At 39.0% G+C, this 27,090-nt stretch overlaps 1 protein-coding gene and 1 pseudogene across 7 annotated transcripts in view; one reads left to right on the top strand and one right to left on the bottom strand.

Moving 5' to 3' along the window:
• Positions 1-27,090, top strand: part of Tulp4 (TUB like protein 4) — a 220,620-nt gene that overhangs the window by 88,553 nt on the left and 104,977 nt on the right. The window lies entirely within an intron of this gene.
• LOC144365978 (protein MEMO1-like) lies at positions 532-1,267 on the bottom strand (annotated as a pseudogene).

Here is a 27,090-nt window from a genome sequence, read left to right as displayed (position 1 = left end):
AAAGCTTTCACTCTTTTTTGTGTACAATTTGCAATAATATTCTGAAAGCAGAATATATATGCACAAGTCTGCAAAGGGTATAAACTTAGGATATGGTAAATGCTTTACAAGTTACTTTCAAAAAACTCTCTCACAACTAGGCCTTATATTGTCACCTTTTATAATCAAAATATTTTTGATACCAGCCTTCCTTCCACTGCCCAAAACTATAAAGTATTTTTTTAGTATTTATTTTTTAGTTATAGGTGGACACAATATCTTTATTTTTTATTTTATGTGGTCCTGAGGATCGAACCCAGTACCTCAAGCATGCCAGGCAAGCGCTCTACCTCTGAGCCACAACCCCAGCCCAATATAAATATTTTTAATGAACTGAAATTAAGGACTATACCTACTAGAAGAGAAGAGAAGAAAGTTCTATTAGTTTGAGGTTTCAGAATCCCCTACAAGAACCAATATTTTGGTAAGAAGATAGGCTGGGACCTTAGGCAGAGTGTGAGTATGTACAGATGGCATCCCCAGGACTCAGCTTCAGTGGACTGTGAGTGCTCCAGCTACATAACTCAAGGCAGAACTACACTCGCTTGACTGGGCATAATTCAAAAAGGAAAAGCTCATATTCATTTCATTCTTCTGGAGCTCTGTGATAGCATTTAATAACAACCTAATGGGATGCCTTCCACATATAGTATTATGGTGTTTCTTCAAGTAATGGCTAAAAGATACATGATATGATTATTCTATAATACTCATACCTCTTTTATCTAGATGTTCAATGGATCTATAAATCTCCTCCCAGGATTCATCATAGGAACTGTAACAACCTTTGATCCTAGTGGCAGAAATCAGAGAAACCACAAAGAGATTATTAAGATCTGCTAGATATTTACTGAAGAGTTTTCTAAATTCCTGTTCTTTTGACTCACTCAGAGCTCCAACTGGTACAGGAATAATGGTAAACTCACCCTGTGGCCTTCCATGGCTTTAGCTGTATAAGGCAAATGGCATTTCAATACTGTTTTCATCTTCATCTCTCTGTAGAGTCATGCTTTCAAACATTCCTGTTTCCCAAAGCTCTCCTTAAACCTTTTGGTCAATACGAAGGTCATATAGAGGTGACCTATATATATATCCACACTGGAAAGTGCGCTTGGAGAGAGGGGCACGTGATGAGAAGGCCCAAGGATGAAAATTCTCCAAGAAAGAGATGGACCCCTTTGATTGTAAGCATGGGAAGCTCAAGACCCACAGTACATGTGTCCTGCATGGGGTGCAGTAATGGCTTTTTGTCGACTGTACTTGTGAAAGCCAACCTTTTAGCCTTGCATTCAGCTGAAGTCCAGAGGCCGTGTACCAGCTCCCGTGTGATGTCTTCCTGGCTTCTGACAGACCACTTGCTTGGACATCTTGGTGCCCGTGCCACCTGTGGTACCCCAGGATGAATGGGGAGGCAGTGGCAGGAGCAGCTCCACTAGGTGAGTAGACACTCGTGGGCCCAGCCCAGGAAGAGGTGGCCCGTCTGTATGTGCTTTTAAAGAGCTCAGACAGGGCGAACTGTGCTTGGTCCCTGTGCATTTGTGTGTTCATGTGCACATGATCCAGAGTTGTGTAGTACTGACCACACATGCTCAGACTTAGGTAGGCACTTCAAGAAAAGCCACAAGTAAGGTAGGCCATGGATGCTTGATGAAGTCCATTCTCTTAGTGCAGAGCTGTCTTCTGTTCCAGACTACTGCTCCGTCTTTCCAACTCAGATGATTGTTTCTCACTGTTGCTATCCATCTTGACTGCTCTCTGTGGAGCCAGACTGAGTGAAGGTGCTGGTTTCTAAAGAAAGGGGCTCATAAATAGGTATTTTGGTCTCTGTCTACCTTGATCCTAAAACATTTTAGAAGGTATCACAGTTTGTTTTATGATATATTTTCTGTTTTGGTTTTACTTTTAAATAGGAATAATCTTCTTAAGGCCATAAAGTAAATCTTATTTATCTTTATTTATTTATTTTTATTTTTTTAAATTTTTTTTTTACTCAACAGGTTTGCAGCCAGCCAATCGTAAGATAAAGGCCTTCTATTAAATTTAAAACAGTATTGCTATACAGTTGCAAGTGAGAGTTCTTAAGATATGAAGAAACACTGGTGTCATTTCCTGGGGAAGACTCTAGGTTGATATGCTTCCTTTTATATATGTGTTTTATAACTATATTTGTAGACTTTACAAACTTAGCCACCTGTATAATTCAGGAATTGTTTGTATTGATAAAGCTGATGAATTTGTCATTTGTAATGTATGATTAAAGATCTACTTTTGTATTCACTTGGTCATTATTTGTTTAAACATTCAGTCTTATAAGTGGGATTCATAAGATTAACAACTTAAAATGATTTAAATTTTTTGTCATTTGTTTCCATATTTCCTTTGGAAAGATTGGTAAAATGCACACCAGGTTTTCTATAGACATCTTCAGTCTAGAAGTTCTGGATCTTGTGGAGTCTTTGTTGTTGTTAATTAAAGGGTATAAAGTCATATATCATTGTTTTAGTTTTGATTTTTTCAGTTGTTAGTTTGAAATTTTAAAGTAATTTAAATCTGTCATATTTTCAGGAGGATAGGGAATTTTTATATGTCGTATTTATCATGTCCTCCCTATTCATTAAAATTTTGTTTTTTTAATATTAAAGAAAAACTCTTCTGCTTCAACACAGATCTTCCATATCACTGATAATCACACTTAGTTTTAATTAATTGATTGATTGATTGGTACCAGGGATTGAACTCAGGGGCTCTTAACCATTGAGCTACATCCCTAGCCCTTTGTATTTTATTTAGAAACAGAGTCTTGCTGAGTTGCTTAGGGCCTCACTGAATTTCTGAGGCTGGTTTGAACTAGTGATCCTCCTACCTCAGCCTCCTGACCTGCTGGGATTACAGGCATGCACCACCATACCCAGCTATACTTAGCTTTATTTTAAAGTTAGAACAAATATATAAACCTATTTATTTAAAAATTTTATTATGATTTAAATTATAAAGAAAAGGCAAATAAGTTTTTCCTTGCAAATATCCTTTAGTGTTTGTGTCTATTTAATTTTTCTGATAAATTGTCTTATTCTTAATAGTCCAGGCTGCAGAGAGCAGTTTCCAGCTGATGAAAAAAAATTTCAGGTCCCAAAGAAGGATGAACCAGCCAGCAGTCCTGCTTGGGATGGCTACTGCCATGCAGTGTGGCTGGCCCCGTTCCTTTCCCGTACCTCCTGGCTTCAGTAGTTTGTGCTGCTGTTTCCCATCTCTGCTTCTGGGAGGCTCTTCCCACCACATTTTTGATCATATGTCAAGCCTGCATATTAATTGGGAAAATGCTATATTTAATATTCTAGATGGAATCTTCTTATTTCTCCTTTGTCTTTATTTCCCATTAGGGTTTTATAATTTAGTTTAAAAAGATGCTTATGTCCTACTTTAATTCTCTCAAATTATTGCAGATGTGATTGCTTTACAATTTTGATTCTAGATCCTGTAGCTATATGTAATTTCTTGAGATTTTGAAGCCATAGAACAATAAACATTTTTATATATATGTATACTTTAGTATTCTGAAAATTGAGAACATGTACCTATTAAAATACTCGATGTGTTCTCTTTTCTGCAGTATCTGAAAATACCTTTTCAGTTTGCATCTACAAGTTTACAGCTTCTTTAATTAGTTCAGTTGTGTCTTTATTGAGTGCTATTTGTTGAGAGAGATACAACAAGTCTTAAAATAGTGCATTACTCATTTGTTAACATCTTCAAATACAGTAGTATGTGTATCTTCTGTCTTCAAATTTCAGATTCCTGCAAATAGATAATTCTTACAGTTCCTGCAGGCACTAAAATCTCTTTGTTTTGGGACATTGAAACATTCTCTAACAGTGACAGTCTTCTAAGTAAAGCCTTTGACTGTATTTGTGCAAGTGGAAATACATAGAGGTTTCCTAAAGTGGTTCTGTTTTATGTGGGCACTTGCTACACGTGGGCAGTGTCTTCTCTTAGCAGCACTGGTTCTGGGGAAGTAGGCTGTAGTCTCCAGTGTCTCTGACATCCTCACCTGAAGGCCCTTCAGGTGCTCAGCCAGCACCACTTCCTAAAGAGTGCCTTTGCAGCCAGGCGCGGTGGCACATGCCTTTAATCCCAGTGACTTGGAAGGCTGAGGCAGAAGGATCACAAGTTCAAAGCCAGGCTCAGCAACTTAGCGAGACCCTAAGCAATTCAGTGAGACCCTGTCTCTAACAAAAGATTAAAAAAAAAAAAAAAAGTGCCTTTGCAACATCCATCACCAAACTTGGAGAATTGTACTAGAGGATTATGGTTTTACTTTTTCCTGTGTTTGCACTTCTTGGAGAAACATTTAATACTTGTTGGTTAACAGGGAAAGAAAGTGAGGATAGAAGGTGAAATGTGAGTAGTTTTTAATGTGTTTTGACTTCTTTTAGTTCATCTCTAAGGCATTTGGCAATTGTTCAAATGGGTGATGTCACCACTGAGCAAGAGCGGCTGTATGGGCACATCCTGTTGTACTAGTAAGCTGACACTTTCCATTATGTTACTTTACTTGTTAACTGGCATCATTGTGAACAAATTCAGTACTTCCCTTCTAATAGATTTGGGATATTTGGAACAGGTATACTTAACAGAGTGTCAGTTTTTTCTCTTATTTTGTTGCTTAAAATGCAAAACTTGTTGAGGTGACTTGTTGACAAACATGAATTAAGAATAAATTAATTACCCTGAAGATGTTCATTGTCAGATAATTAATTGCCATAGAGTGAAATAGGCAGTTGGATAGAAGTGTGTGTAAGAAGTTCATAAGGCAGGAAAGGAGTTCTTCAGGGGATAGTTCAGATCATTGAATTGCAGGTAGAGTTTTGAGGATGACTAGGAGTTGTGAGGAGAGTTGTTGGTACAGGGGAGGAAGCTGGAAGAGTAGACTTTGAATGCCAAGTAAGGGGTTAGCTCATCCCCTGAAGCTGTAAAGGCAGGGGATGAATTAATTTTACTTGCATTTACCACAGTTTATTTGTCGAGTAGGTTCTGAGTTGAAGAGAAGGGACTGGGAGGGAGCTGGGGGACTTTGGGTAAAAGGTTTTTACAAGAATTTCAGCACAGAGGGGCATGTTCAGGCAGTGAGACTGAAACAGGCAAATTCGAAAAGATATGTTGGAGATAAAGGCTGGGATTGTATTCATTGGTAGAAAGCTTGCCTAGTATGTGTGAGGCACTGGGTTCAACTCTCAGCACTGCATATAAATAAATGAATAAAGTAAAGGTGGAAACTAAAAAATTGAAAAAAAAAAAAGATATATTGGAGGCAAAATTAGTGTTAGTGCTGACAGGCTTGGTGTTATTAGCAGGTAAAGAAGGTGGAGACCAAAATGACTCCCGAGTTTATAAGTGCACAGCCATCAACTTATAGGAATAAGGTGGAGTTCATTTGGGGAAATGTCACATGAAGATCAAGTGGGATATCTATTAAAAATTCACATTTGGATTAATAATGCAACAATATGACTCTTAAGAACATTATACTGAGTAAAAGAAGCCAGATATATATGACTATCTATAGTACATGATTCCATTTATATTAAACCCTGGGAAGATAGAAAACCAGATCATTGATTGCCTAGGAAGACAGAGGAGGTAAAAGTACTTGAGAATTTATGGAGTGATGGAATTTTACTGTAGTGGTAGTTACATGGGTGAGCAAATGTGCCAAAATTCAATGGAAGGTATACTTAATGAGCATTTTGTTGTATTTAAGCTATATTTTTTAAAAGCTGATTAATAAATGAAAGTTCAAGAGGGAGGTGCAGGCCAGAGGCCAGAGTGTGAAGTTGGCAGCACAGAGGGAAATAAGAGTTCTCCATCTGGAGTGGAGAAGGCCAGCATGGGGAAGTGCCTGTGGAAATTGAATTTAAAGAACATTTTGGGATGCAGTGGCAACAAGTGGAATGTTGTATTTCTAAAAAATTGGATTCTGTTAACAAACGAATGGTGTTGATAACCAGAAGACTGGGTGAAAGGGGAGGGAGGGAATCCGTGAACGTTTATTTGACAGGTATTTGTCATTCAGATATTTACTTATCATTGAGAGAGATGGCAGATTATCAGAATGATACTTTAGACTCTGAGCAACAAGACAGGCCCCGAGCAAGCGAAAGCCCTCCCAGGAGAGGGACCAGCAAAAGGTACAGCCATGTCCATCATCTGAGATGATCATCCTCATCAGAAATGAGCTGTTACTGCACTTTCATGCCGTAAGCAGAATTGCATAAATGCACTTGCTCGTGCATTCGGGCTCAGGCCTGCCCTTTTGCTCTGTTTCTATTCATCTCACCTTTTGTTGTTGTTCCTCTGATCCTCCCTTCTTACCTTTGTTTGTGTTAACCAAAACACTTTTCCATACATCTTTTTTACCTTGCTATGGGTTTTAAGTTCTATTTCTTTGCTTTTTATTTTAAGTGACTGCTCTAAGGATTATAACCTTCATCTTGAATGTATCATGTTATATTTGAAATGAACATTACATTTTCATGGTGAAATGCAGGAACTTTGCAGCAATCTAGGTCCATTCATCCCTCCCTTGGTGCTGTTGTCCTGACTCTCAGTTTCTGGGTGAGATTAGAATTGTTGGATGGTTCTGAGAAGGGAAGTCAGGAGTAGCCATCACTGTTAGGGGTACATCCAAATTCACTCTTTATTTGACTAGAGTATTATTTAAATACAGTTTTTAGAAAAAAATTTAAAAGTTCATGAGTAGCATGTGTTTTGCTGTTTAAAAAACAGTGATATATATTGCCCTTACAATTGAGAGAGGAGAGTCTAGGTCCCTACAAGAAAACTCCCAAAAGCCCTTTAATTCTTGTGCCAGATTGTCTGGCTTTTCACTAGGTTTTTTTTTTTTTTTTTTTTTTTTTAATTTTTATTGTTGGTTGTTCAAAACATTACATAGTTCTTGACATATCGTATTTCACACTTTGATTCAAGTGGGTTATGAACTCCCATTTTTACCCTGTATACAGATTGCAGAATCACATCGGTTACACATCCACTGATTTACATATTGCCATACTAGTGTCTGTTGTATTCTGCTGCCTTTCCTATCCTCTACTATCCCCCCTCCCCTCCCCTCCCATCTTCTCTCTCTACCCCATCTACTGTAACTCATTTCTCCCCCTTGTTTTTTTCCCCTTTCCCCTCACTTCCTCTTGTATGTAATTTTGTATAACCATGAGTTTTTTTTTCTGTAATCAGTGGATCAGTGTTATAGCTTAAAACATATTTTTGATCATACACATAAAAATTTTAGGTGCCTTATTTATTTTGCATTAAGAATATTCAAACTCCTCAGTTTTGAAAATTTCTCTAGTAATGGAAAGATTACTTTTATTGGTCTCTACACAGAAGGACCCACAGCATCATTGAAATAGCCCTGTTGCATGACTGTCCTCCTGTGTCTAAAAATACTCAGCTGAGTGGCGCCAGCTCTTGCCCAGGGTTATGAACCCATACTCTTGAGGTATTTGTACTCACTCTGACCAGACTGTGTTTCAGTATGTCCTGCAAAGTGACCTTTCATGGATAACACTGAGCTGATACCCCAGTGACATCTGATACTGGTGGAGTTACTTTCAATGTAAGAGACTGTGTTTATGTTTATTCAGTTTGACCAGCCATCCGGAGGGATTTTCATGATTATATTTATACTTCCCTAAGGTCTGGGAACCTGGGATTGTAGGGTATCTGTATGTGTACTTACATAAAAACCATTATGTCATGACGCTGACTGACACAGTATCCCTATTAGGCAGGTGCTTGTCTGGCTATGTGCTATTTGAGATTAATATTCCTTTTATTGCCTGTTCCATCACATGAAAAACCATAGAACCTGTGTACAGGTTACAAATAATTTATAGAGCCTAAAAATACGCAGGTAATTGCTTGGGGATACAGATGTGGAGGTTCAGTAAGACTTTTTGAGGAATGTGTTTACATGACAGGTTGTGCAAAGCAACTTATATTTGTATACGAATTACTGTTATATCATTCAGAGTTAAGATCTGTTTTTTTATCCACTTAAGAGTACCAGGTAGATTTTTATATATTGTTATTTTGGTGTTTTGATGTGTGTTTCTGAGTTAAAGAGATAGCCATGTATTTTTTGTTGATAATATACACATAGTTGCTATGTGCAATGTCTCAGTTTTATAAATGCATATCAATATTGTGAAATAATGTCATTAAAATAATTCAGCTTTAAAAATGTATAAATTCTCTTCATTGAGGTGCAAATCAAAGGTGGTTGTCAATTATTTATTGAAACTTCATCTTTCAAAATAAGGAGGAAAAATTGTTTTTGTGTTAAATATGCCTCCATATTTAAATTGGAATATATTACAAAGGTTCCAGGTAACTTGACCAAACAAGTACATAGTTAATGAAATGACTAACAAATTTCAACTGGAATTCTTCTTCATTTTTAAATTTTTCAATTTTTAATTTGTTCTAATTAGTTATACATGACAGTAGAATGCATTTTTGACACACTGCACACAAATGGAGCACAACTTCTCAATCTGGCTGTACATGGTGCAGTCACATGGGTAGTGTAATCATACATGTATAAAGGGTAATAATTTCCATCTCATTCCACTGTCCTTCCCATCCCACACATCCTCCCTTCCCCTCTGCACAATCCAAAGTTCTTTCATTCTTCCTTATCACCCCTCCCTCATCCCCCATTATGGATCAGCATCTGTTTATCAGAGAAAATATTCAACCTTTGGTTTCATTAAGGCTGAGTAATATTCCATTGTGCGTATGTATATTTTCTTTATCCATTCATCTGTTGAAGGGCATTTAGGTCAGTTCCATAGTTTAGCTGTTATGAATTGAGCTATTGTAAACATTGATGTGCCTGCGTCACTGTAGTATGCTGATTTAAAATCCTTTGGGTATAAATCAAAGAGTGGGATAGCTGGATCAAATGGTGGTTCCATTCCAAGTTTTCTAAGGAATCTCCATACTGCTTTCCAGAGTGGTTGCACCAATTTGCTGTCCCACCACCGAAGTATGAGTGTACCTTTTCCCCCCCACATCCTCGCTAACACTTACTATTGCTCGTATTCTTGATAATTGCCATTCTGACTGGAGTGAGATGAAATCTCAGTGTAGTTTTAATTTGCGTTTCTCTAATTTGCTAGAGATGTTGAACATTGTTTCATATATTTGCTGATGATTGTATTTCTTCTTCTGTGAAGTGTATGTTCACTTCCTTAGCTCATTTATTGATTGGGTTATTTATTTATTTGGTATTAAGTTTTTTGAGTTTTTTATATATTCTGGAGTTAGTGCATGTGGTAAAGATTTTCTCCCATTCTGGAGGCGCTCTCTTCACATTATTGTTTCCTTTGCTGATAAGAAGCTTTTTAGTTTGAACCCATCCCATTTACTGATTCTTTTTTTTAAAATTTATTTTATTCAAACTTGTTTATGGACACAGTGCTTTTATTTATTTTTATATGATGCTGAGGATTGAACCCAGTGCCTTATACATGCTAGACAAGTGCTCTATCACTGAGCTAGAACTCTAGCCCCCCACCTATTAATTCTTGATTTTAACTTCTTGTTCTTTAGAAGTCTTGTTAAGGAGGTCAGGTCCTAAGCCAACACAATGAAGATTTGAGCCTACTTTTGCTTCTTTTAGGTGCGGTCTCTGTGCCAAAGTCTTTGATCCACTTTGATTTGTTTCATGCAGGGTGAGAGATAGAGGTTTAATTTCATTTTGCTACATATGGATTTCCAGTTTTCCCAGCACCATTTGTTGAATAGGCTATTCTTTTCTCCAGTGTATTTTTTGGTGGTTTTGTTTGGAGAATTCTTCCTCATTTTAATCGTATTCCAAGGAAGTAAGAAGAATGTGAATGTTGTAAAAAAATAATTTGCTAATATTTAGGAGGTATAAAAGTGTAGTTTTGTAACTAACTGGAACCTAAAATGCCAAAACATAAAATTGAAAGATTGAGAGGCAGAGTTGGTTTAGAGGAAAGAATTCTAAATTGAGAATCAACATAGTACAGTTCTTTTTGACTCAGCCATTAATTACTTCTGAAGCCTTTAGTCTCTGTTTTAGTTTATTGCTTTTTGTGTGTGTAGGGGGGAGTGTTAAATTATTGTTATCAAAGGGGATCTCCTTTAGTAACTAACACTCTATAGAAGGTATAGAGGGTAAACCTTGTCTTTTTTTTAATTTTTTTTCTTTCCTTGCCCAGGGCTAAGGATGGAGTCCAGGCCCTGGTGAGTGCTAGGCAAGTGATCCACCATGAGCTACAACCCCACCTGTTAAGCCTCAGGAAATATTCCTGTTTTATCCTCACTCTTCCTGGGCATGGGATTCTGAGGTCACTGTGGGGGCAGTCTGTTGCCAGCTGATCATCATCACCTTCTAACTCTTTTTCATGATGGTAGCTTTCCAGGTTTTCTTTCATTGCAGTTGTCTTAAGAGGGCACTTCTTTTCCCCCTGTCTACCTGGTGATCATTGGGAGCTGTCAAGTTAAGATTTTTCAGTTCTGGAAAGTTTTTGGCATTTGTTCTAATACTGATTTCCCTCCATTTTTGTAGCTTCATTTCTGGGAATCCTATTAGGTGTTGCTTCATCTGTTATGTCATCTGTTATGTCACTTAATTTTTTTTTATCTCTTTCTGTACTCTGAGTGGGTTTCAGGTATTCATTTTCTATTTTGACTATGGCTGATGTTGAGTTTCTCCCATCTGTTGATCTGTATTTCTCATTTTCAGGATTTTAACAGATTTTTGTTTTCTAGTCTACCTCTTCCTGATTTTATTTCCAAAAGAATACTTTTTTGTTTGTTTGCTTTCCTTTCCTATCCCTTTGGATTTTTAACCCATTTATGTTAAGGTTGTTCTCAGTGTGCCTTTTTTTCATTTTGTCAGCAGTAAATTTATTTTCTGATCTTGAGTTTTTTTTTCTTCATGAGCTTTGCACTTTAAGTTTAGAAGCTTGTCTTAAGTGGAAGTCTTTGTCCCTGTCTGTGCCCTTACCTTTCTCTGTGTGTTGGTTTTGATCATCTCCTTTCTAGGCTCCTCATTTATAACTGATTTTATTTATTTTTAAAAAATATTTATTTTTAGCTTTAGGTGGACACAATATTTTATTTTTATGTGGTGCTGAGGATTGAATCCAGTGCCTTATGCATGCCAGGCGAGCGCGCTACTATCCTACCTTTCCTGATAAGGCAGCCCTCTGTGTTCCCCTGTTGCCCTCAGCATGGCCTTATCTCAGCCATGGCCCTGGGCAGTGGTCACAGGTCTTTTTCGGTTTCTTCCCACAAACTGTGGAGTTGGTGGAGACTCTGTCCTACCCAGACTGATGTGCCTTTGGCCATGTTCCCTCTCCAGCCCCTGGTAATGTCTGAATCATAGAACTGTGGCTTTAGCCTTCTTGCCAGCCTTAGGTGTTTGAGTGATTCATTTCTCTTGTTTGTAAACACGACTTTCTTCCTTCCTAAAAATATTTTATCTATCATTTGAAGTAGTGAGTGGTATTTAAAACCTGAATTCAAAAGGTATTCTGCCCAGAAATGCTTTGTCTTTATTTTTTCATTTTTAGTAAGTAATCTCAAAGTCCCATCTAGGGCCACATATTCTGACTTCCCAGTTGTACCAGGTAGCAAGAGGTTATCCATGGAGTCGGATATTTAGCATATTATTGTCACTTTCCCTTCCTATTGGGCCAAACAAGTTCATGAATCAGTGATCTCAGAAGATGTCTACAGGGTTGTGACCTCTGCAGAACTTTTTCCAGTCTTATTTGCCTTCCCAGTTGTTATTTTCCAAGCTGAATTTTGCTTTTGGAGAGGAAAAAACCCCACAGGAATAATGCCTTGGCCATTTACCCAAAGATCACACCTGTGGGAATGGTGCTGGCCACTGTCCCTTTTCTGACCCTGACATCTGTCCCTTTCTCTGGCATGACTCCAGAGACTGGACATCCCCAGAAGCAGCTTCTTCCTTTTCATTTTCTCCAAGGAAAACATGATTATTCAGCAGTTTGACTCTTCCATCATCGTTTAGAGGGGCTCACGAAAGGAAGGGGAGGGATTGTTTTCTGTAGGAAAGAGGAGAAATTTCCTATATTTTTTTTTTAAACAAACTTCTGAAGTCTATTCATGGATGATTGCTGGAGCTGTTTGTTTATGTTTTATGAATAATGTTTAATGAAGAACTGCCAAAATTGCAGTTAACATTTTTTGAAAAATAAATAAGTTAGCAAGGAAACAGCCATATGGTATCTGTTTAGAGCTGGAGATAGGGAATCTAGCTTAAAAAAATAGACCTACAAGAAGGCTAAACACAGACCAAAACCCTTCACTTTTATTAAAATTATTAATTTGTAGTTATTTATTTTTAAGTAGATAAGTGAGTTTAAAACTTTTACAGATAGCATCCTAAATTTGGCAAAGTGGAAACTCTGAGGAAATACAAATTTAATTCCAGTCACTGGTTCTCCGAGCTTACCTTCTAAGTAAAAGAAAGAATTGTACATGCTTTCTACTTTTGGGGAACCAGATGCTGCTGTTAGAGAGGAGTGGGGTGAGGGCCTGGTGTTGGGAAGGAAGGACTGCAGGGTGGAAGGAGGATCTGAGGAGGGAGTGGGAGCAGCAGTGGCCCGAGAGAGTGCTTGCCCTGTGTTTCCCAGTAGGTGCTGCCCCATCTTCTAGACATGCTGGTGATGACGTATTGCATGTGTAAGTTTGAGTTACCTGTGAATTTCATTTCCTTGATCTCCTTGTCCCTTGATTGGTTTGTCTGTTAGAAAAAATTATCTAGAGAGTGACCTTCCATAAAACAGTTCTCTTGTGTAAAAATATCATTAATTCAAAAGTGAGATAACAGAATTGAATTGTTCTCTTCAGTTTGCCTGACTCAGCATAGTGTTCTTAGCCTTTTTGAACAGCATCTTTTAGGCTTTTTGACATACATAGAAAGTGTACATTAGTCTATTCCTAGTAGTGTTGGATGGCATTTATGAAATGGGGCTGTTGAGCTCAGATAGCATGAATATTCTGTATGAATACTCTGTTGGCACTCAAACCTCTGGGTCAGCCAGTTAATTTCTTTCAGTTTTCTGAGCACAGAGCCTTGTTTTCTTTTTCTTTCTTTTTTCTTTTTTTTTAGAGAGAGAGAGAGAGAGAGAGAGAGACAGAGAGAGAGAATTTTTAATATTTATTGTTTTAGTCTTTGGCGGACACAACATCTTTGTTGGTATGTGGTGCTGAGGATCGAACCCAGGCCGCATGCATGCCAGGCAAGCGCGCTACCGCTTGAGCCACATCCCCAGCCCTAGAGCCTTTTTCTTAAAAGAGAAATGGATCATCACAGATCCATTGCTGTCATAAAAACAATTTCAGGGCGTGAAACTTGGATATAGAATGTACAACAGTACCATTTTTCTTAAGATCTACACACATACTCTTTGTTCCTCTTTTTTAAAAATTATATAGTAAGGGTCTGGGATTGCACTCAGTGGCAGGGTGCTTGCCTGGCATGTGTGAGGCACTGAGTTTGATTCTCAGCACTGCATATAAATAAATAAAATAAAGGTCCATGGACACTTAAAAATATATTGGAAAAAAAGATCTCGTTTAAAAAAATGATATAGTCATTCATGGGGGTGGGTCAAACAAGGAGTTACAAGGTTTTAATGTTTTTATCCTCATGGTATTTTCACAGTATTTAGCAGATTATTTGTTTACCTAGCATGGTATAGAGAATCCTTATGATGTGGTTCTAGGTCTCTGTGTAAGAAGGTCTCTCTGTGACCTTGCAGAAAAATGTGTCATGATGTGTTCTGAAGTTACTTTTTGAATTCTTTTATAGTTCCAAAGCGCCATTGTAGGAAATAATGTGTCACATTGCAAGAAGGATCTCCCCTTTTATAACTTCTTAGAATCAGTTTAAAAAATACAAATAGATTTTCTTGTAAAGCCCATAATTTTAACCTCAGGAGAACATTTATTTTATGCAGCCCTTATTTTGTTACAGTGTCTTGTGATGACTGTTGTTCTACAAGGAAGGAAAATTTGAGCATTAAGACACTTTGGGTCAGCCTCTGGCATAGAGCAAACCAGCAGCAATGGGGTCCTGAGACTGTGAGCATCCATCTGGGTAGCAGCTGTTAGAGCTTGCATCCAGACATTTTTCATTTGAACTTTCCAAAGGTGGAAGCTGAGTGAGATTCTTCTATGTAAAAACAAGATACAGAACAAATGATGCTGTCATTTGGTTTTAGAAAATCTATACACTTCTATTTCTGTATATATAGAACATCTCTGGAAGTGATGTGTAAGCAACTGGTTGGTAACAGTGTTACCTCTGGGAAGTAACAGTGGTTGCCTCTGGGAAGGTAACCGGGAGATAGAGATGGGTGACAAGGAGCTTTGCTTCTCTGCATCCCTTTCCATTATCCAGTTTTGAACCATGTATATGTCATGAGCATTCAAACAATACATGATAAAAACACAGAAATTACACACATTCTAGTAGTAGATTTGTTCAGATATAAGGGAGTCTGTTCATATTTCTCCTGTTGTTTTACTCAAGAAGTATTATTAGGGAGTGTTAGTCTGCATGTGGAAGATTCTTTTAAAACTATTCTCCAGAGAATGGATTCAAAGTGGGATATGGGTACAGAAAACCCTAATTAAGCACGGTCAACCCTCTGGTTTGTTGTGGTAGCTTGTGCAGTGGTCATAAAATGGTTGTGGAGTTAGAGAGTAGCTCTGGTTATCTGCAGTTTATTCAAAGTCTCTGGGTCTTGTTTTCTTTCTAGAAATGGGGTGGACGGCTATTGTTTTTGACATCCAGCATCTTTTCACCCTTTGGGTCAGCCCTCTCCTTCTCTGCTGAGGTTTCACCTGGGAGTCCAAAACAGCTCAGAATGTTCAGTGACTTAGGCCTAGGCCTTGTGTGTCCCTGGCAACAGTGAAATGGGATCCTGATCATGTTAAAGCAGTGAGATCATGATAGAGCAATGAGAGACTTTGGTTGGCACAACAGAAGAAAAAAAATTGTTCATTTTCCCACCAGACTTGAATGAGAAGAGAATGCAAGGTTTGGGTAACCGTGTTCCACTTTCTAGCACTAGGAACCAGAGAACAAACCCATTGGAGGGGACCTTACTTTGCAGAGCCCCATGGGGTCTCAGTGAGCCTGGCTGGGCCTGGCCTTGTCTAGACTTCTCACTGTGGGGGTTAGTTAGTTCGTGTATTCTTTTCTTTAGTTTACTGCCATATGTGTCAAATAAAAATCCCAATGGATACAGGTAATACCATTCAAGTTTTAGGATTTAGATGGATGAATGACATGCATCTATGAAACGCAATACCTATCACATGGGAAGCATTCTGGTAGTTTTTAGAGTAGTCAGTCAGAAATTCACCTCATGGTTTACCAATAACTGATTCTGAAGTGGAGCAGAATTTGCAAGATATTTAATTCCTTAACTTGGCACAGGTTATATGTTAAATACATTTAATGTATTTTAGAATAAAAGTTCATTTGGCACATGACAGCCAAGAGCTACTAGTTTTGCTCAGGTTCCAGAGTAAAGGTCATTTGAGAGATTTGAGAAATTTGAATCCCCTCTATAGGAGGATAGAAGAGAGTGGGGGGAAGAAGAAAGAAAGTCAGCCAGCCAGCTATTGGGTGACTTAAAAAACTCCAACAGAAACCCAGCAACAGCAAAACAGGGAAAGGATAAGAGACCTTCAGAAGACAGCATCTTATGACACATGATATTTTGACTACCATTTCTTCTTTTTTTTCTTTTTTTTGGTAGTTGTAGATGCTCAATACCTTTGTTTTATTTGTTTATTTTTATTTGGTGCTAAGGACTGAACCCAGTGCCTCACACATACTAGGCAAATGCTCTGCCACTCAGCTCCAGCCCCAGCCCCAGCCCCAGCCCCAGCCCCAGCCTCTACCCTTCATTCTTTACCAGCTCTTCCAAAGCAGAAAAATCAGAACAAGCAGCTATGGAGATGGAAATGGAGTTTTTTTTATTTTTTAAAGCTGTTAACATTGAACCTCAGGACCCAATGGGTTACATAATAGCAGAAGTATTACTGTTGATTTTTCTGACATCTCAACACTTTCCTAAAAGTGCATTGTGGCATACTTTTTAAAGATTAAATTGGATTAAAATAAATTTCTATTTTAAGAATTTGAGTAGCATGAGGTAATTGGTAAAGCCCTGGAGTGCTTTAGTAATGGTTGAGAATCATTGTTCTTAATAATAGAAACGAACTCTGAAATGACAAGCATTTTATACACTCTAGCTAACCTGGCTTTTTAAAATAAAAATATTTCCAATATACAGGAGCTCGTGGCCCCATCAGTATTAATCAGGACTTCTTTTTCCCCTCAGGACTTTTTTTTTTTTTTTTCTGGTTGTCTTTTGCCAAACACAATATTTCTAAATCACATTTTATTACCAGTAAGTAGAAGTTATACAAGATGTGGTTTTGTTTTGTTTTTGCTGTTTCAATACTTTCATATCCTAAAGAAGTAGCCCACACTACAGCAATTAGAAAACATGAAGAATTAGGAAATCAAGTTGATATTTAGGTTATTTTCATGCAATAATTATAGCAACTATTGGTGGTGGTCTCTGTCAGCACAACATGAATATTGAGCAAGGCCTGAGCAGCTTGGCCCTGCTCAGACAGAAAGAACCTGAAGGTTAGAGTAGGTGATGATGGAGTGGGGTGGAAACTTAGTCAGGTTTTACAGAGTTCTCCATTGTGAGTGAGAGTGCAGACAGTGCTAACCATGAGAACGGTATTTACAGCGATGTTAGTTTACCCCACCTACATAGCTCTTACTGTGTCCTAGGCGACATCTTGTGTCGGGAATTCGCCTGTTGAATCCTCTTAGGAGCCCTCTGAGGCAGATGCTTCATCAGGAAAATGGGGGTGATTCAGTGACTTGCACCTGGCACACAGTGGGAAAGTGGGAAATTGGTGCTCTCCACCACCTGTCGTGTCTCCTGGAGCCGTATTCCTTCGAGTAGCCACAGATTAAGGAGTCAAAGTGATGTGCTGCCAGGGAGACCGAATAAATGGTTACAGAATGCAGCACGCAGGGTCATTCATTTTGGCGGTCTTTGTCACGCTGGCTGACTTTGTACCAGGACCAGACTTAAATGCTGTGTTCAGTTCCACTGGTTATGGAGTTTTATCTACATGATAATTCTGTATTTGAAATTAAGTGCTTTTTAAAGAGAGGACATTTGGGTTCAGCTGTTGGTAGCAGCCTTAGGTGTCTGCAAAGCTGATTTCTCCAGGAAGCTGCCTTTTTAGGTGCCTCTATCCAGACCATAGACGTTTTTCCTGAGGACTTATTTATAATACACATCTACTAGCTGTGTTATAATGTAGCATGTTGATATGTTCAGCAGATGTTTATTGAACTCCTGCTGTGTTCCAGTGGTTGTAAATATGGTTTTAGGATACAATCTGGTCCTTGGAGACTGTGTAGATTCCAAATGGGCAGACAGCTCAGAAGATTTAACCAAAGGGAATAGGGGTTGTGGGGTATGCTGTGGTTCCAGTGGTTCTGAGGAGAGTCTGAGAAAGGCATATTTTCCTTTGTTATGAAAGAAATACCAAACTTGGGAAAATGTGAATCTCTGTGTTTGGGAACCTTGGTTGCAGGCTGTTTCTTGTTTTTCAATAGTGCCATTAGGATGCTATTAATAACACTAATACAGAGGCCTGCTTGGGTGCCGTGCTCATCAGAAAGGATAGACGTTTTCCAGGAGCAGGTCACAAGTGTGGCTGTAATGCAAATATGGGTGGCTTCTTGTGAGTTACAGTGATTTCCCCCAAATGGAAAGAAATTGAGTTATGAAATTCAAAGAAGATAGCTACTTCATTAGTTTTCTAGGATCAGCTCCCCATTTTGTGTCCGGTCCTGGAAACTTTGCCAGATGAGAGAAGAGGGGAGGTCAAAGGTTTTGCTCCCAGACTGCCACTGACCACGCCATTCCTTTGTTCTCCATGTAATTTCAGAAATTTACCATTTTACTTTTTAATGTCTTACAAGTAGTGGAAGTAGTCCAAGTTGTCTATAGAATGTTGCTTTCTTCTAATGATAGTAAAATAATGAATATAGGAAGTTTGACACCGCATCAGTTGCAAATAAGGTGTAGTGGTTTTAGTTTTTCAACAGCAAATGTATTCGGGAGTGGTTTCTTCTAGGACTCATTATATTTTTATTTTAAAACATGTCTGAACTGTGATATTTTTTCAAACTAGCTTATTAAGGACATATTTTCAATGAGTTTACATAGTTATTAGGGTATTATTTCTCTCTTTAAAACTGTGCCCTTTTTATACTTACATAAACTTAAGTCTTAAGTGTTAAAGAAGCCAGGTACTCATATATAAGTTAAACAACGAAATAAGTTCTTTAAAACCCAATAACTCCTTTTCTCTTTGTCTTCTTTTTTGAGATAAGCGTTCACTATGTTGTTGTGGCTGGCCTTGAACTTCTGGGCTCAAGTTATCCTCCTACTATAGCCTCCCAAGTAGCTGGAAATAGGCATGCACCACCACCCCCAGCTTTAAACTAATATATACAATATAGAAATATGTTGAGATCTCCATGAATAAGAACTCATTAGCTCTGTTTATAAAGTATGTTTACTACGTGCCCAGCACTGTCTTATGCACAAAATAATATCACTGTGGCTACATCTTATAATTTACTTTAGAAAAGCAAATGGGTAACAATAACCACAACATTATATGTGGGTTTTTGTTTTTGTTTTTGTTTTCTTTGGCTGGGTTTTATGCTGAGGATATGTGAACCATTGCATTTAAACCTCAGAAATATAACCTAAGGGAAGGTATTCTTATCCTCATTGTTTTTATAGATGAGAAAACAAATCCTTGGAAAAGTTAAAGTAGCCTTGCTAAGTTTAACTGTATAGTAGTTTGTTGTTTTAGATATAAAAGAAATGATGTTTATATTTTTCACCTCTTCACATGACTATCATTTACACAGATTTTGAGCCTCTGTATTTGTGTTAGACGCTGTGCTGGGTGTTGATAATATGGAGATAAAAATGCTGGGGTCTCTACCCTTGATGAGCCAAGTCTATTGAAGAGCCCTCTTCCCTGCATATGAGATGGCCCAAAACATTTATGAGGGCCTTATATGTGCTACAGTAGTTTTATATATTATCTTTTAACACATAGGGTTAAATTTTGTAAAGGTTATTTTGTGTTGTAGCATAGTAAGCCATTCCAAAACTTACTACTTGAAATAGCTGTTTATTTAGCTGAAGATTTTGTGGGTCAACAAGTTGGCTTGGATTGAGCCAGACTGCTCTTCTGGTTTTAGTAGACTCAATCATGTGTCTCAGATCATCTGCCAGTCAGCCAGGCAGTTGTACTCTGAGATTGGCAGGCAGTCAGTTGGAATGGCAGGGGCAGCCAGGCCACTGTCTCTCTTCACCAGCAGGCTAGCCTGGGCTTGTTTTCTTGGCAGCTGGACAAGATTCCAAGAGATGGAGCTGAGGTATGCAAGGTCTCCTGAGGCCTGGGCTTAGAACTGTCACATCCTTTCATGCAACATTCTGTTGGCCAGAGGTACAAGGCAAGCCTAGATTCAAGGTATAGAGAAATAGTCCTCTCCTTTTGATGGGAGGACCTACAAAGTCACATTGCAAAGTAAGGAGATGATTTGTGGCCAATTTAGTGATCTTCCCCAAGTTTTATAAGAGTAACATACACCAATCTCATTGAGACTTAAAAGGAAGTGATAATTCTAGGGTTTCTGTCTTGTAATTGTGTTGATATTGTTAGTGGTCCTTGTTCTGGTCTGCTCACCACTTGAAAACCAATATTTAGGAGCCAAGTGCTCATGGGGATCGGCAGGTACCCTGAAAGATGGAGGAGGCTGTTACTCTCAAAGCTCTGTCTTGAGAGTTCAGGGTTGCAAATAACTTTCATAGGGAGAGAAAGGAGGAGCAAGGGAGAATGACAGAAAGGCTGCATGCTAAGTGGGGTCTTTGTCAGTCGAGTGTGTCTGCTTTTTTCTTCCTCTGGCCACACCATTGTAATGGACCTTGAACTTCTAGGGCTAGTTCCTGTAGTTCTTTAGACAGATCACTTTTCTGCAAGTTGAACCTTATAACAGTTTGCATGCTTCATGTAGTTGATGCACAGAACTAAAGGCTAGGGGGAGGGTATTACACATTCTGATATTATCTGAAAGTCACCAAATGTTCTAGCTTCTATAAATCTAAAGACAGATTGTTTTTGTTAATATATTAATTATTTAGGTGCAGCTCCTTCTTGGAATTTAGAATGCTGGACAAAAGGGGAAGAACTGGCAAGAGGGAGGGGATGTAATTCTTGTAAAAGGCATAGGGATGTGATATATCCTTGCAAGGGCAAACAGATGGGAAGTGAAAGTGACTGCCAAGACAATTCCCAAAGGAGCAGCCACTATTACAATATCGTATATAGAAAACATGAGCGATTAGTATGAGGGAGTTCGTTTGAGGGAAAGATAAGGTCAGTTGGGAATTTTGAGTTAGAGGCAATAGTGGATTATCTCAGGGGAAGTGAGTGTATATTTAATTGTAAATTAGGACCTGGAAAAGTCAGGACTCAAGACAGAGCATTTGGAATCACATTCCCAGGGGTGGTAGGTGGAGCCAGAATAATGATACCCTTAGAGGGAGAAGGGCAGACATCTATCTGTGTGTGTGGCTTGTCTGAGGAGAGCCAGGAAGGAGCAGAGAGACCAGTTAGGAGGTTGCTAGGAGAGGCCAGGCTGGTGGCATATGTGATGGTGCGACTGGCTCTATTCTGGGTATATCCTGGAGGTAGAGTGACAGAATTCACCAGTGAATCACATTTGAGGTATGATGAAGAAAATACAGAGCTCCCTGGCCTCATGAGTTGGAAGGGTGAAGTTGCCTTTACCAAGTGGTGAAGGTAGACTACCATGTTTGTTCCACTCTACTGAACCTGTGCCTGGAGTTGCACCAGGAAGGACTGCTCCAAATCATCACAAAATAGGACTGAGTGGGATTCCAGAGGAAGGAGCACTAAATGCCAGGGTGATTAGTCCCAAGCACTTATTGTGGGAACTTACACACAGCAGTCCTACTGGACTGGAAGAGAAAAGAAGGTTCTAGCTCGTGTGCCCACAGGGGCCAGGGTATGGAGTTTATGTGAGGCCCTGGAGCATTTGACTCAGGCCTGGGCCCTTCAAGAGCTCTGCTTTGGACTTGTTAGGTTCATAAGCTTATCTGACAGCCATATGGAGATGGTGAGTGGCAGTTTCATAAAGGATTCTGGGGTTCACAGGGGAGATTAGGCTGGAGCTAAAATTGGGAGCCAACTATATGTAGTTCGTATTTCAAGCCACTTAAAAAAGACACCAGACTGAATGAGATCACCAAGGGTGTTTTAACAGATGACCCATGATGGGAACAAGTGGAGGCTGGTAGGACTAGAGAGGAGATTTTCCAGGGTTATTTCAAAGAAAACTGGAAAGGACTGGGTGACAGACTTGATCTAAGGCCTTAAAGAAAAGGAGGAATTAAAGATGTCTCCCAGATTGAAAAAGAGTTTGAAGGTAAAAATAGGCAAGCTTCCTGGTTTCACTTACTTTGAGGTCTTTTCAGCAGTTTTTCATTTTAATCCTTATTTACATTAAAACAGTGATCCTGTGAGACTCAAATATCCTTTTGAGAGTGTCCACAGAGGTTCAGCAGGAGCTCTGGATGGCCCCCTCCTGCAGCCAGACCACACAGTTCCCTGTGCTCTGGCAGTAACAGAGTTAGGAAAGAGCTGTGCTGAATCCTTGATCTTAGTCTTCAAGTGGCCTTCCCACGCGTAGCAGCCACACCTTACGTAGCCTGGTTGGTTCTTTCTCATACCTTTCAAGCAGAACAGAGTACCAGAAGGAACACACCTGACCCAAGTGTGTATGTTTGTACCATCGCACCAAAGGGCAAAAGAGGGTTATTCGTCTCTAAGCTGAGATGACTAATAAACTTAGGGTTGGACTCTTCCCATTTGACAAGAGCCCAGGCACTGTGCCAGGCTCCAGACAGAAGGCCAGAGGAAACAGCTGTCCTTCCCAGGGGGGCTCTTGCCAGAGTAGACAGACGTGGCATAGGCAGGGTCACACTTTGCCTGTGCCAGGTGGAGGGCTCCACAGGCTTTTCCCAGATGTTTTGCTCTGATTTGAGGTGATTTGAAGAAAATGAGTTTTGGGAGAAGGGAAAGACTTCATTTCTTACTTGACAGTGAGCTTCCTCTCTCAAATTAGTGTTTCTTTGATATAGTCCTATAATTTTACCTGAGAGTATTCTTTTTTTAAAAAAATTTTTTTAGTTGTAGATGGACAGTATGTCTTTATTTTATTTATTTTTATATGGTGCTAAGGATTGAACCCAGTGCTTCACACATGCTAGGCAAGTGCTCTGCCACTGAGCTACAGCCCCAGCCCTGAGATTGTTCTTGAATGTTAAGTATTTTGAATTTTGAAAGGCATATGAGATGTACATAGCATAGAGCATGAAGGTCTACCGACAGGGCTGGGGCATCATGCTGTAATCAAACAACGTAACAGACCTCACTAAATGGGATGGAAATAGACTGAAAGAGCGTAAGTCAGCTTAGGCTTTATCATTGATTGAGTGAAAAACTGCTCAATTTTCAGAGATTTATATACTTAAGAATGGTGAATCATTGATGATGGACTTGTATTTCAAACATAGTGCTCTGTTTGGTTTTGTTTTTTCCTTTTCGGACTTGATGTTCATTAGAGTTGTGGGGTCTATTTAATTTATTTTTTAGTAGTCCTGGGGTTTGAACCCAGAGCTTCACACTTGCTGGGCAAGTGTTCTATCAACTGGCTGCATCCCCAGTCCCTATGGGGTATATTTCAGGATGTGGGAATGAAATGACTGAATTTGTGACTTGCTCCATGGGGTGCATTCTGCCTTCTGAGCTGTAGAAGTAAATAGCTATTGATCCAAGAAGGCCATTCAAGTGTATTTATTCATTAATAACGACAGTAATATAGGTTCATTTATCTTTATCAAAGCTCAGATTATGAATACTGAACTTCTCTTAATGGAACCCCAAATAGAGTGAATTGAATATGTATTTACTTGGATTTGGCACTATCACCTTTAACTAAATGCAGCACAATTACTGTTTACATGTATGTCTCCCTAATTAGACTGGAAGCTCCTTTCAGGTAAAGAATATGTAATTTTCTTTTTATCTCTGGCATCTGACATAGCAGATACTCATGTGGTACATGCATCCAAGTCTGCGTGCTTAGGTTTGGCTCTGAGGTCCTTGTGTCTACTGATCTCATCTGCCACAGATGAGATGGCGTTTGTTATGTTATCTGACTCATTATTTGAAAGGACACTGTTCTGATTAATATTTCTGGAGAAGTGGAGGGCAAAGGAGCAGCTTCAGAGCCCTATGAGCTGATGAGGGCTTTTCTGATAGTTTGCCTCACAGTTGAATGGGAAAACAAGCCTTCCAACCTTGTTAAGGTCTTCCTACACATGGGTGATGGAATTCCTCCTCTTTCTTCTCCATTGGTCATGCTCCTTCAGGCAGCAAAGAGGGCAGAGAGCTTTGGAGTCCACTCCAAAGAGAGCTTTGGTTTGCCACTCCTTTCTATTTTCAGTTCAACTCTCTGGGCCAGATTCTCTCCTCAGAAATGATTAATAAATAAGGTCTACCCACAAGTGTGCAGGAAGAGTGAAATGGGATACTTTAAATGATATATTGTATGGGCTGGGGTTGTGACTCTGTGGTAGAGTGCTCACCTACTATGTGGGAGGCCCTGGGTTTGATCTTCAGCATCACATAAAAATAAATAAATAAAATAAAGGTATTTTTTTAAAAAGTCAATTACTTTAAATAATAATAATAATGATATGTTGTGGGGCAAGCTACTTAGTAAGCCTGGACAAATGGGAATTCTCATCACTTGATAACCCCTTTACAAGCCATGAGACTTCCAAATCAGTTAACTTTTTTTTTTTTTTTAATATTTCTTAGTTGTCAATGGACCTTTATTTTATTTATTTATATGTGGTGCTGAGAATCGAACTCAGTGCCTCACACATGCTAGGCAAGTGCTGTATCACTGAGCCACAACCCCAGCTCCCAGATATTAACTTTGGCATTTTATGAGAAATTGAGTTGTCATGACAGTAGGGGTAGACATATTAATTAGAGCAGTGCCCTTTTCAAATAAGTGAGTCAAATAACAAAACAAATTCCATTAATCTTATGAAGTTGAACAGGAATGAGGCTGTTTCAGAAATGGCAGGACTCAGATTCGACAAACAAGATCATAGCCAATTTAGCCACTACTGGCTCATGAGAAGCATTGTCTGGAGCATTTTGCTTAATCTGAAACTAAATTCAAGCTATCTTGCTCAGCACCCACTTCAAAATTCCATGGTCATTAAGGTGTGGTACCTGGACTCAAAGCCAATCTTGCAATACAGGCTTTCGGTACTTCTTACTGCTTTGTATCACACCGTCTGCCCAGTATACATTCCACTAGATGTCAAGGGTAATGAAAGCAGTTCTAAACTTTGTAAATCCTGTGAGACCCTACAAACTAGTTCCTTGCTATAACACAAACATGAGTGCATTTACTTTCATGGTCTTATAGTAAGGATGGTAGGGAAATAACAAAAGTGGCACACACAACAATTAATATTACATATATTTGACTATTACTATCATGAAGGTGTTGTTTTTCATCATTTAGATAGAAGTAGTTACCTGTGATCAAGGTCATGAATAACTGTTAAATGAAACTTACAAAGGTAAGTAAAAATGTACAGTAGAACTCACCCACACCCAGCATGGGTATGACAGGCGAGTCCACAATGCCTAGGAGCTATGTTTTGAGCTGGACTTGAAAGGGTTTAAGGGACACAGAAGAGCCAGGCAAGCTGTTCTGAGTGTGAAGAAAGAGCCTGAGGGAACTGGGAAGGTTCCCCCAGCTAACAAAGGCTGGGACACTTGGTGCATGAGTGTAAGGGCAGAATAGTGTGGGAACTGCAGAGGGGATTTGTGTTTGACATTTGTGATTAAATGTTTACTTTGAACAGGCTGATTAGATGGGTGCAGCGACCATCTTTTCAGAGTTGAATGTTGGCTGGATGTAGTGGCGCGTGCCTGTGATCCCAGCGGCTCAGGGGGCTGAGGCAGGAGGATTGCAGGTTCAAAGCCAGCCTCAGCAAAAGCAAGGCACTAAGCAGTTCAGTGAGACCTTGTCTCTAAATAAAATACAAAATAAGGCTGGGGATGTGGCTCAGTGGTTGAATGCCCCTGTGTTCAATTCCCGGTTAAAAAAAAAAAAAAAAAAGAGTTCAATGTGGTAATGTGGTTTTAGAAGAAAATGAGAGCTAGTAAAGTAGCTGAATTTGTAAAGTGGTTGAGACTTCAGACCTAAGAATCAGACATTATCCCAGGACCATAGATAAAGATTGGTCCATCAGTGATTGCTGAGTCAGGTTGCTAGAATGAGGAGACTAGTGAAGGACTAGAATTGCAGTCTTCTTAAATATTTCAAATGCTGCTTTTCTTTTTAAACATAAAGCCAATATTTTATCCCCAGAATGTAGTGTACATTATGACAAGGTAATTTAATTTAGGAAATTTGACATTCAATTTAAGAATTTTATGCCTGTTTAGCATTTATTTTTATATCTTTTTATATGTTGGCATTGGTTGATTCTTTTTTCTCAGGCCAAGCCTCTACTTTATTGACAAGTTAATAGCCAGCTGCCTGAACTGGGTTGAGGTAGCATTGTAACCCCAGCTAGCCATGAGAAGTGACTCCATGTTAGCCTCAACTGTTAGGCCTGGACAGGTTGTGATGCAGGGATACAGGGATCAAGATGTTCTGGGCTTGGGAGACTGAGGGGTTGTTAATTCAGAGGATGACCAAGGACTCATAAATATTTGGAGTGTGTTTAACTACAAATCAAATGATCTGCTTGGAAAACTTCCCAGCAGTAGCTTTAGAAATTCTGAAATTAATGCCAGATTATATCTCCCAAACCCAAAGTCAGGCTTCTGAGTTAAGTTAGTTGACTGTTGGAAGCAAGTAAGTGGATGCTTTCATCTGGAAGGAAATTGCCTCACCTGCCTCAGTATGTTGTTGCTGTGAATGCAGGTCGGTGACCAAGGAAGTCAGAAAAAGTACATGATCACCTGTGTCTTTCTCCTGCCTTGCTCACCACAGTTACAGTTTTGAAAACCAGCCAGAATTAGCAAGGGCTTATGGTGACAGTTCATTACAGATAAAACATCTGAAGACCCTTCTTACTGGCTTCCTGCTGCACCTGGCTGCCATTATGCATCACACATCTATGGTCAGGACTTCCAGCTTGGCACCCTTTTAGTTAGATCATACCATAGATGATAGCTCACATTCAATAATTTTAGTCAAAATAAGAAACATGCCATAGCAGAAGGAGTGTCATGGGTTCTGGTGTCAGCAGACCCTGGCTTCCAGATTAGTACATGTGCACCTTAGCCAATCTATTCTTTGAACCCCAGATTCTTCTATAAAATGGTGGTAACTTCTTCGAGGAGTTGCAAAGTTTAAACTAATGTATTATACATAGATGTAAACGGGAACACACATGTGATCTTGTACATACACGTGATCATGTGCACATTACATGAGTATACATTATGCTAGTATATGTTTACAATATAGATGTACACATGTCTTACATTAATAGGTATGTATCATTTAGTACATGTATCATTTGGTATGTAGAGGTCCTTTTTAAAAGTTCCTTAATCTATGTAAATTTTTATCCTCCCTTCTCCAAAATAGTTTTTCAATCAAATATGATGGCATACAGCTCAGCCCATATCTGGAAAAGCTACAAATACATTGTATAATTAGCTAGCTGAAATATTCACCCCAGACACTTTTTA

The sequence above is a fragment of the Ictidomys tridecemlineatus genome, chromosome 8 (assembly GCF_052094955.1).
Source record: "Ictidomys tridecemlineatus isolate mIctTri1 chromosome 8, mIctTri1.hap1, whole genome shotgun sequence".
NCBI classification, from domain to species: domain Eukaryota; kingdom Metazoa; phylum Chordata; class Mammalia; order Rodentia; family Sciuridae; genus Ictidomys; species Ictidomys tridecemlineatus.
The sequence above is the reverse complement of the archived record's forward strand: the minus strand, read 5'-3'. Positions and strand labels throughout refer to the sequence as shown.